The following is a 12,223-nucleotide window of genomic DNA, read 5'->3' on the forward strand; positions in this document are numbered from 1 at the left end:
ATGGATTAAAACTATAACATCAATACATATATAAGAACATAAGTGTATAGAAATAGTTTTGTTCAAGAAGGTAAAATGGTTTTGTAAAACATCTATGAGTTTTGAACAATAATTAGCAATGACTTGATGTCATTTTAATAAACATTTCAAAAGTAATACCTTTGATAACAAAGTATTTTTAAGATAGAAAACCATTTCATGCATCACATTTTCAAGTATGTGAAATCTGCTGGATGAAAACACAGTTATAAATACATATGAGTGATTTAATAACATGTTGTTTTCTACTTGCATTCCCCCCCCCCCATTAAAGCATTTAAAATCATTTAAAAACATTGATTAAGGGGTATGAACTCACCTGTAGTGAGTGGTTCGGATGTATGGAAGATGTAGGATTGCTAGGTGACAAGTGAAGTCTTGATCACACTTTATAATCCTAGTTAACATATAATCACACATATATGTACCCAATTAGCTTTAAAATACTAATTGATCATGATAAGACCTCCTAGAACATGCTAAACACCTTACATAGGTGTTATTAGTCCTAAGGATGGCATCTAAGTTGTTGTAGGTCAACGCTAAAGTGTTTGGGGTCCAAGGGTAAACTCATTTGGAGTTTACGGTTTTAATGACCTTTACCCTAGGAGTTTACGGTAGTAAAGTCAAGGGTTTATGGTCGTAAGCTCTAGGCCTTATCACCATATGTTGTTTTGAGGTTTTACAAGTCCTTTGAAGCATTTCTAATTGATGGTTAGGACTTTGGAAGGGACTAGGGCAACAAAACACTCCTTTAAGGAGTTTACGGCCTCATGGTCATTTCCCTTTGGGTTTACTACCTTAAACCCATATGGAAATTGGTATTGCTATATTTTCAAGTCCCTAACTCATCAAGGTAATTGTCTATGTTAGTTTTTAGGCCTAAGAAAGGAATATCGCCCAAATAAACACACTAAAGGGTGTTTACGGTTTTGGGAGCTCCCCAAACTGTAAACACATGATCATGGCATTCTTTGGTGTTTCCAAAGGCTTAAACACATCAATGGAAGGTTCAAACATGTCAAGGAAGGATTAAACATCTAACTAGGGCTTAGATTAATGACTTAAGCACACTTTGGTGCCTTATTTGGTGTTTACGGCCCAAGAACATTCTTGGACCGTGAACACCTTGTTTCATGTGTTCTTGGCATATTTTCTTGTTGCTAACTTGAAATACTAACTCAATAAGACTCAAGGATTGAAGTACTTACTATAAGGAAGCTTGAAATGTGCTAAAAGTCCAAGAACACTTAGTGTGTGTTCTTTGTGTTTTTGGAAATCTAATCAAAAACACAAAAGTGAATGGATGAATAGATGCACAAACACTAGATTAAGTGTTTAATCAACTTGGAATGGATAGAATGCTTACAAGTTTGAAGATCTTGAATTGTTTCTAGTTTGCTACTTGAGAGGGTTTCTTGAGTTTACTCTTTTGGAGTTTACTCTTTTGGGGTGAAAAGTGAAAAGTGATTAACTTGGGGAGTAAACTCATGTATATGCATGAGTTCACAACTTTTGGAAGTTTTTCCGACCCAAAAATAAAAGTTTGGTTGTGAACTTCTAAGATACGAGGTGTTTGCGGTTTTTAAATTTCAAAAGCCGAGACAGCACTTTCTTTCACCCGTTCGTTTAAAGAATAATATTAAAATAATCAAACGAACTCTAAATTTGTTAAAATAAGAAATAATGACATTAAATTATAATAAGAAGTGATTGACTTCTAGGGTTTGACCGAATGAAAATTCCGGGTTGTCACACACATTTTATTACATTTTATACATCAGAAAATATAGGATTTTCTAGAGGAACGTGACACTAACGTTTTCAAAGAACAATGACCATACTTTCTAGATACAACTGCTTATGAACTCAACAATTTAATGTTGACACTTTCAAAACCACTTGTATTCTCAGGACACTAGTAGACAGGTACACGTATAGGGTTCTAGAGGACGGAGCATAGTAGCTTTAAGTCTTTGTTTTGCTATTTACTTTTGGAGTCAATCGGATGTGATTCAAATACAATGTAAACATTATAATATTAATACATTGGTTGTTGTTGATTTGATTACTATTATGCAATTATTGATACTACACATGACGTCCTCCGCCACCGAACGTTTCTGCAGTTCTGGTTTGGGGGTGTGATATATTGGTATCAGGGCATTGTTTATAGTGAACTAAGTATATCAACCCATAAAAGATATACAACTATAAATACAATGGGGCCGAAGTGCTCTGACTAAAAGTATACTTTTAAAATATAAGTATTCTTATAAAAGTATACATACATGCATATATATACTAGAACAAGTATCACAAGAAGAACAAAGCAGAAATATTTAGATGTTGAGCAATATAGTCAAACCTAGAATGTTATGTAATCATATCTGGGATAAATACAGCCTGATCAACTATATTTATTTGAGATACGATCAACATGTGTTTGGGAGTGATGGAGGTGTTGCTACAAGCTTAAAACTTACCAACTCTATATACAAATGATCTCTAGAACAAAACATAAAGTTAAAAATACTATAGGAGTATTTTAGGATGCTATAAGATAACAACAAGTCTAAAAACTTACCAAGTTCATATACCAAGAAGCTCTATAATCAAACATACTATTAAAATACTATAGGAGTATTTTAGGCACTATAAGTAACTCATGTAAAAATTAAAAGACCCTTATTGGTAGGTCTATGATTGTGGAGTGTATACTCATAGGGTTGTGTATAATTGAGAATTTATAGACTTAGAATTTGTGACCTAAGCTCTATTTCCTGTTCCTTGTTTGGTTATGGTCTTAGAGTAGGATCACTTATTCAAAGGTCTATTCAATCTTAAGTTATATACAACTTGTATACACTACGTAATTATAGGGGGACCCAGTAAGGATCACCCCAAAAAAATAGAAAATGTTTTACTGATCTCATATATTCTTTAGACACTCCCATTCTCGCACGAACAACATAGATAGATGTAGCCACTCCAATACAGCAGTCAGAAGAAGAATCAAGGAAGAATAAGAAGAGGTTCATGAGGAAGATCCCAAGTAGGGATTAGCCAAAAAGAAGGGCACCGAAGTGATCATTACAGAACCTTACCCTATTAGGGGAAACATGCGAGGCTCGCTCGGATATTCAGGTCAGACTCTTCGTTGTGAAGTAATGGGGATCAGTAGCAAAACCTGAAGCATGATGGAATGAAGATTCAACACACTTACAGAGAACAAGAACACCTTAGGAAGGTCTAGAGACAACAAATCCCTACAGTTAAAACTAGGACAATCATAATAAGGACATAGAACAGAGGAAACCAGTCGCGAGGCATGCGAAGAGAACAAGCACCCTATGCGTCACACTAATAATTAATAAACTAATACAACCTAGTGAGTTAGTGATTACACTACTCACACTACGTGTTAGGTTTATCTTGTCTTTCATAACAACTAATAACGGTACATCAAGTCACAAAAATTCATTCAAGGGTAGTTTCTAAAATTCATAAGTTTATTTTATATAAACCTCTGTTGTGAATTGATTTCAGAACACTATAAAAGTCGGAACATGATATACACAGAACTAAGATAACTCAGTTTAAATCACACTCGACTTATAGCCACTACTAAAGACTTACCACCATTTCATCTTTTAAACCTTATGGCAGAAAGATGCCTTCCGGTAGACCTAGAAGACGCTTCGTCAACAACGCGTCAACAAATCCACCACTGTACGACACTGCTACCTTTCAGGCTGCTATAACAGCTGTAGTGACGGCTGCCATGACCCAAATCCATGGAAGTGGTACTAGTGGGACGGCTAGTGGTGCCAACCCCTCCAACCATGGAGACAACCACGGATACACTCGGGAGTGTTCGTGCAAAGACTTCATGAATTGCAAACCCAAAACCTTTAATGGAAGCGGGAGAGTCATTGCTCTGATGCAATGGCTCGAGAAAGCAGAATTGGTATTCGAGATCTGTGCATGCCCAGAAGGGAGAAAAGTGAAGTTTGATGCCTACACCTTCTCTGATAGAACCCTCACATAGTATAATAGCCATGTCAAGTCACTGACTCTCACAATGGCGAACTCCATGGGATGGGAGAACCTAAAGAAGATGATGATGGAAGAGTACTGCCCAAGGGCCAAAGTACAAAAGTTAGAGCAAGAGCTGTGGAACGTTACCATGGCAGGCTCAGACATAGTAGCCTACACTGATAGGTTTAGTGACCTGACAGCACTGTGCCCCGAGGTGGTTACCCAGAGAGCAAGAAGATAGAGAGGTACATCTGGGGATTATCTCCCCATATTCAAGGGAATGTCCTGGCTTCTAACCCAACTACCTTCGAGAGTGCCAAACGCTTGGACCAGCGACTCATCGACCATGGAGGCCGCCAAGGCGTGATGGCCCCCACTCCTCAGCCAACAAAAGGGGGAGACTATAACAGAAAGTCGGGGAACAAGAGGAAGGGGCAACCAACACAAGAGCCCCTAAAGAAGCAACATATTGTTGCTGTTCACGCTGCCACAACACTAAACACTCCAGCACCTGTCAAGTGATATGCTGGAAACCTCCGGAAGTGTGACAAGTGCAAATTCCACCACACCGTAGCTTTCCAGGAGATGCATTGGAAGAATTTCTGCATGCAGGGACACACTTCCTGTTTCTGTAGGGCACCGAGACAACCAATCTCCCATGTCCCCGACATTGGAGTAAACCAGGCTTGTTATGGGTGTAGCGAGACAGGACACTACAAGAGGGTTTGCCCAATAATAAAGAACTCTGGCAGGGATGGAAGAATACAGATGATCACCACAGGAGAGACTGTCCCGGAACCACCTGTGAACAATGATACATTTTCTAAATAAAAAAATATATTTTAAAGCTCAAACTTTTACTAAAACTAGTACCAATTAAAAAGAAATTTTAAGTTACTCTTCCATCCGAACAAATCACAACATTCATTTAAAAACTAAGGATCCTTGCAGGTGAGCTATGATGGCTTAGTGTGTACATCAAGGCCATTTATAATTAAGATTTTATAGGCTTAGAGTGAGTGATTCCGCCTCATTTCTTGTTCCTTGCTTGGTTGTGGATTTAGGGTAGAGTCACCCGGTTGACGGTCTTATCAATCTAATTATGCATGACTTGTAAACACTAAACGATTATCGAGGGACCTGATAGGGATCATAATATGAAATATCATCACTAGTTAACGGAACACTCTTACTGCTAGTGCTCGCTTAATGCAATACAAAATCTTCGCAGTAATAATAACACGGATAAAACAGAATGCACTATCGAGTACACACAGAATGCACTATCACGTACACACAGGATGCACTATCGCTATAACAAACAATTCTTCCTAATCAACTTGACACTGGTAACAACAAGGAACTCTGACGTCGTCTTTTGACGTGGAATGGTGTTGTCCTTACGATACCAATTGCATGTGCTACGAAAAGACCCTTCGTCTTAACCAACCGACTAATGAAACCCTCGTCACTCATAACGACAAACCCGACACAGACCTTAGAATTGTCTTTCGTTCAAAACCCCGAGCTACTCATGCGACGAGTACTTTATCTTCCGAAACCTTCTCGAAGTATTCCCAGCAGACCTTTCGAGATTACCGCTCGTATAACAAGTCGAGTTCAAACATGGAGGCTAGGGACGAATACGGTTAACCAATCACCACTAAGTGTATACGCGAGGGTGGTATATAATTAAGATTTCATAGACTTAGGATGTGTGTTTCCGCCCTATCTCCTATTCCTTGTTGGTTGTGGACTTGGGGCAGAGTCACCCATCTGACCATCTTATTAATCTTAATTATTTACGACCTGTATACACGAGGTGATGAGAGATGGACTAGGCATGAGTCTTACCATGTACTTCAGGACAAAGGTTCCTAGGACTATGAGTGAACAATTTACCATCCAAATGGACATAGACAAGTAAGCCGAACCTACACACTCTCTACCGATTTAGACAGCAAACGCAATAGTAAAGATCCGCTGGAACGCCAAGCGAGGATCAAAATTCATTTGGGGGCAAGAAGATCATATGGAACAAAAGTATCCACCTCTCTCCCTTGTTCATGAGTAACCACACAAAATTCGAATTTCGAGACAAAATTCCCTCTAACGGGGGGATGATGTCACAACTGGGAAATTTTAGACCCATCAAAGCCTAAACCCTAACTGGGCATAAATGAAACCACATTTGAGTCCTTGTTGCATTGTATCCTATATAACCTTTAAGGCATGTTACAAGCTAGTAACTAAGTATGGATTGAAACCTAAGCTAATTTAGGTTAGTATAATTCAACGTTTGGCAAAAAGGTTAAGGTTTAAAACATAAATAAACACCCCATATATGTGTTTTCGGTCCTAGGGTTCTAGAAGAAAGGGTTTTCACCCAATGCAATCAATTCAAAGATGGTTTACAATTTTGGAATTAAGATCAAAAGGGTTTACGGATTGGAAATGAAACCAAAAGGTTGTTTTCGGTTTGCTTTGGTCCGAAAACCCAAAGGCCTTGGCCCATTAGGACCGTAAACCTAATCCTATATATATGTTTGCATCCGAAAACAATTTCATTTCTCACTTTTCAAGCTGTAAACATTTCCCATTTTGCTCTCAAGTATTATCCGTAAACATCATATCTTCAAGTGATTTCTACACAGATCTTCATATTCCTACCAAGAACACCAAGAACACCAAGAACACCAAGAATATTCATCCATACCTTCAAACCTTCAAGCCTTGACTGAAAACTCTTCATCTCCAACCGAAAACGCTTAGAATTTATTCCAATTAATTCCTAAGGCTTTTGTAAGTATTTCCTAAATACTTAAGTGTTGTCTAACACTTTAATTCGTCATTAAATGTGTTTGAATTAATATCCTATTAATTTAAATACGATGTCGTGTATAATTATTATTAGGATACAACTACTGTCACGTATTCTAACCTGAGGATCACTCGCAACCACTTCGAGTCCGATCAAGCACACATACTAAAGGTGAGTTCATACCCCTACGTTTTCACTATTTCTCAATGTTTGGGGGGGGGGATATAAGTAAAACACAAGGAAATCTTGTGTTAACATTCAAATGATTTCAAGCAGTTTTAAAACACATCAAGCCGTTTCAACCGATTTAAACTATTTTAAAATGTCTCAAATTACAGCAAATTATTTTAAACTTTTATTTTCCCAAAATACATGTTCATACATATATAGATATATATATTTAAGATCCAACAGGCTTATGATTGGTGATTCCACCTTAACTCCTTCTGCTTTTCTGGTTGTGGACTAGGGATAGAACCATCTGTCCGACTGCCTGGTTGATCTAAATTATATATGCTTTATAAATATATGAATATATAACTCATTTAAATAAAGATTTAACCCTTTTGTAACATATCGAGCATAAGGGTATCTTTCTCAACTATTTCATTGAGTTATACAAACTGTTAAATTCTAAGATTTTCGTTGTATGCAGAACATACATGTAAACTACAATAGGTGTAGTTTAAGGAACACATGCACAATTTTACAAAGTCAAAGATATCATGCTAAAATATTTATTTGAAAATAATTATTATACACTATTAGTATTAGGAATACATACATTTTCAAGAATAATATAACATTTGTACACTATACGTATCTAGTAAATACAGGGTTGTGAAGCACTACTTCAGTGTACCCATTAGGGTATAGGTCTAAGTCCTATAAATTATAACCAGAGTCTCCTTGAGGGAGAGCGTGAGTTTATGTATAGATCTGTATGGGAATAACAATCCCATGCCCTAACTGCTAGCTACAGTTGTTGGGTAACAAATGTCATCTCATTTGGACGCTTGAAGAACGTCGTATAGGCAAATCTATCATTTTAGCATGGTTATATGAAACTCACAATAGTATCAACTAAGACGTTTAGTATACGGGAAATACATAGCTTCAAATAGTTTTATTTTAATAATAGAACTACACTACACTGCTTTTCTAGTAACATGAACACACATTTTAGAAAGGACCCACAATGCTAATTCTAGGATCCCTTAGTTTATACATCAGGGTTACATATATATATATATATATATATATATATATATATATATATATATATAGGACCCGGTAGGTAGTAGAATGGGTGATTTCCGATTTACTTCTTGTTCCTTGTTTGGTTATGGGCTTAGAGCAGATTCACATAGTCTACTAATTACTCGATATTGATTATATATGACTTGTATACCCTAAGCAATCATAAGGGGAAACAAGTATGATTCAGGTCACTAAATACAAGTACAACATACTATTTTCTAGTACAAAACATTTTCAAGAATAATATAACATTTGTACACTATACGTATCTAGTAAATACAGGGTTGTGAAGCACTACTTCAGTGTACCCATTAGGGTATAGGTCTAAGTCCTATAAATTATAACCAGAGTCTCCTTGAGGGAGAGCGTGAGTTTATGTATAGATCTGTATGGGAATAACAATCCCATGCCCTGACTGCTAGCTACAGTTGTTGGGTAACAAATGTCATCTCATTTGGACGCTTGAAGAACGTCGTATAGGCAAATCTATCATTTTAGCATGGTTATATGAAACTCACAATAGTATTAACTAAGACGTTTAGTATACGGGAAATACATAGCTTCAAATAGTTTTATTTTAATAATAGAACTACACTACACTGCTTTTCTAGTAACATGAACACACATTTTAGAAAGGACCCACAATGCTAATTCTAGGATCCCTTAGTTTATACATCAGGGTTACATATATATATATATATATATATATATATATATATATATATATATATATAGGACCCGGTAGGTAGTAGAATGGGTGATTTCCGATTTACTTCTTGTTCCTTGTTTGGTTATGGGCTTAGAGCAGATTCACATAGTCTACTAATTACTCGATATTGATTATATATGACTTGTATACCCTAAGCAATCATAAGGGGAAACAAGTATGATTCAGGTCACTAAATACAAGTACAACATACTATTTTCTAGTACAAAACATACTTTTTCGGAAGAACGTTAACTAGGTGCATACATACAAAAAAGGTTGCATGCAAACACGACCGTAATACATTACTTTTCTAAGTACATGGTAGATTTCATTCGATAAGGATCATTACTGTTAAATCTGTGATTACCTAGTGAGTACGCCAGAGTTATATACAATTCAAATCCAATAGGCAATGGAATGTGTGATTTCCGCCTTACTTCATGTTCATTGTCTGGTTGTGGGCTTAGGGAAGAACCACACATTTAACTGTCCATTCGCTCTGAATTATATATAGCTTGTATACACTAAGTGATAAAAGAAGGAACTAGTACGGGTCAACAGAACTTACATTTCATTACATCAGAAAATATAGGATTTTTTGGAAGAATACACATACATTTCTAGAAGGACCATTACAGTTAACTCTGTAAGCATCTAGTGAATACGTTAGGGTTATATATAGAGAAGATCCGACAGATAGTGGAATGTGTGGTTTCCGCCTCATTTCTTATTCCTTGTTTGGTTGTGGGATTAGGGCAGAACCACACAGTCGACTGTCTATTCGATTTGGATTGTATATAACTTGTATCCATTAAGTAGTCATAGAAGGAAATAGTATGGGGCACATTTTATTACACTTTAGTACATCAGAAAATATAGGATTTTCTGGATGAACACACTAAGGTTTTCAAATAACATTAAACATAATTTTTAAATACAAATGCTTATGAACTCACCAACTTTAATGTTGACACTTTCAAAACCACTTATGTTCTCAGTACACTAGTAGATAGGTACACGTACAAGGTTGTAGAAGGTGGATCATAGTAGCCTCAAGTCGTTGTTTTGCTATTTACTTTTGGAGTAAATCATGTGTGATTCAAATACAATGTAAACACTATAATATTAATACAATGGTTGTTGTTGCCTTGATTACTATTATGCAATTGTTGTGATACTACACATAACGTCCTCCGCCCTCGAACGTTTCCGCCGTTCCGGTTTGGGGGTGTGACAATTTGGGCTAAGGATCTTCTCAGTATTATATGATAGGATAGATGACTTTTAGGTGCCTAATTGTATGAGCTTTAAAATTTCATGCTAGTGTGGATTCCTGTTGCATGGATATAATGGCTTGATTAGTGTATGCTGATTAGATTTTCCGTTGCCTGAATGTTGCTTGCTTTTTGCTTTTTGGGTCTCTTAGCAATGTGAGTTAGTTAGTAAGTGAATATGCTAAGTCACATGTGGCATAGGCTGGACAATCTATAAGTGATGGACTTGAAACTATATTGCAACTCTCGTCTGATTCCAACCTTCTATGGTTGAGCCTTTTACTCAAAGGATTATCTGATCTATGTTGCATGTGACTATATTCATGAGGTAGCTAGTTAAAATTAATGGGAATCCTTCAGCAGCTGAGGTTTGGGCGAGCTCAGGAACCTAGGAAAGCCTAGGATATGCTTCAGTGGGTTTAGTGGTGTGGTTTAGTGAGTTTTGGTGTATTGGTTTGAGGAAGTGACTTAGAGGATTTAGGAGGATTGCTAAGGAAAGTATAGATAGGTGTGGTAGGTAGTATTGGGCCCGTCTTACTGAAAGTAAATGATCCATACTCGATTCGGTGAGAGTCTTGGAGAATCTAAGAAGTTGATGGGAGGAGGATTCTTGGGTATGTTCTGATTGTTGGATTGTTGTATTTCCAGCTTGGAGATGAGAACTCTGGGAGGTGGTTCAGGTTCAGGTCCGAGTTCTATCTCAGGTGCAGGTGCTGAGCTGATTAGCGAGCAGTTGCCAGAGTTTATTTCATCAGAGATTTCTTGTAGTATTTCGAAGATCTTGGATGAGCGCTTGGGCGCGTTTCGTGCTGAAATTATGTTGGTTATTGAAGCTCGCACACTTTCTTTCTGGGAGTTCCATGCTTGTGGAACTCTTGCATTTGATGGGGAGAGGGACCCCATTATTAGTAGGATATGGTTAGCGGATATGGATAATGCGTTCCAGACGAGTTCCTATCCCGAGGAAGAGAAGGTCAAATATACTTTTTGCCTATTAAAGGACAGGGCACGATATTGGTGGGAAGAGGTTGGTAGTGAGTTGGCTCATGATGTTGTCGATGTTATGTCATGGGATGACTTTTCGACCAGTTTCCGAGCAGAGTTTGCACCGACGATTGAGGTGCAACAGTTGGTGTGAGAGTTTCTGGATATCCGCCAGACTACTGAGATTGTGGTAGAGATCATTGCTAAGTTCCGGGAGAGGGCTTTATTGGTACCACAATATGCAGCAGATGAGGAAATGAAGAATATGAGGTATCATGATATGCTGCGGGATGACATCAGGGAGTTTATGAGTATTTTAGGGTGCGAGACCCTGAATGATGTGGTTTCTAGAGACCGAGAATGGGAGATTGATTTGGAACACCTCGGGAATAGCGGATCATATCAGGTGCATAGAGTGGAGGGTCCCAGGAAAAGACCCAAGACTTCTAATCAGCGATTAATAAGCTAGCAAGTCCGGGGTCAGTGCAACACATGCGGGAAACTGCATGATCGAGTTTGTCATTCTATGAGTTTGGGCTACTACAAGTGTGGCACGGTTGGTCACGTCAGCAAAGATTGTCCTTAAGGGGCAAGCTCGTTATATTTTCACTACAATCAGGTGGGCCACAAGAAGGTCGACTGTCCGATGTTAAGAGGAGGAGTACTGAGTACGCCTGCCCAACTACTTTGAGGATTACCGATGGACGAGAGAATAGGGATGGAGTCCCAATGGAGAGGATTCGATCTTTACAGTGTCAGTCAGGGGAGGTCAGGACTCCAGAAGACGGTGTTGCGGGAATGTATCTTTTGCTTCTTTTCAGTTTTATCTAAATTTTTTTGTTTGGAATCTTGCATCGGTTTTGGTAAGCGAATCCTTGGTTTATTTATCTACTTATGTTTGGGTTATATCTTCCGTAAATGCTATATGTCATTTGCATGCCATGAAGCAGTAGTGGTTTAGTGAAGGGTTGTTTCTCTTATAACGGGTTTGGAGTGTGCTAGGTTATCGTGGGTTGTAGTCCAAATTAGTTTGGGGGCTTTGTGTGGAAGGTTTATGGTCGGAATTTAGTGGGTTAGTTATCCGGTATCACCAGA

Source organism: Lactuca serriola, chromosome 7 (genome assembly GCF_051521515.1).
Source record: "Lactuca serriola cultivar US96UC23 chromosome 7, Lser_US96UC23_V15, whole genome shotgun sequence".
NCBI lineage: Eukaryota > Viridiplantae > Streptophyta > Magnoliopsida > Asterales > Asteraceae > Lactuca > Lactuca serriola.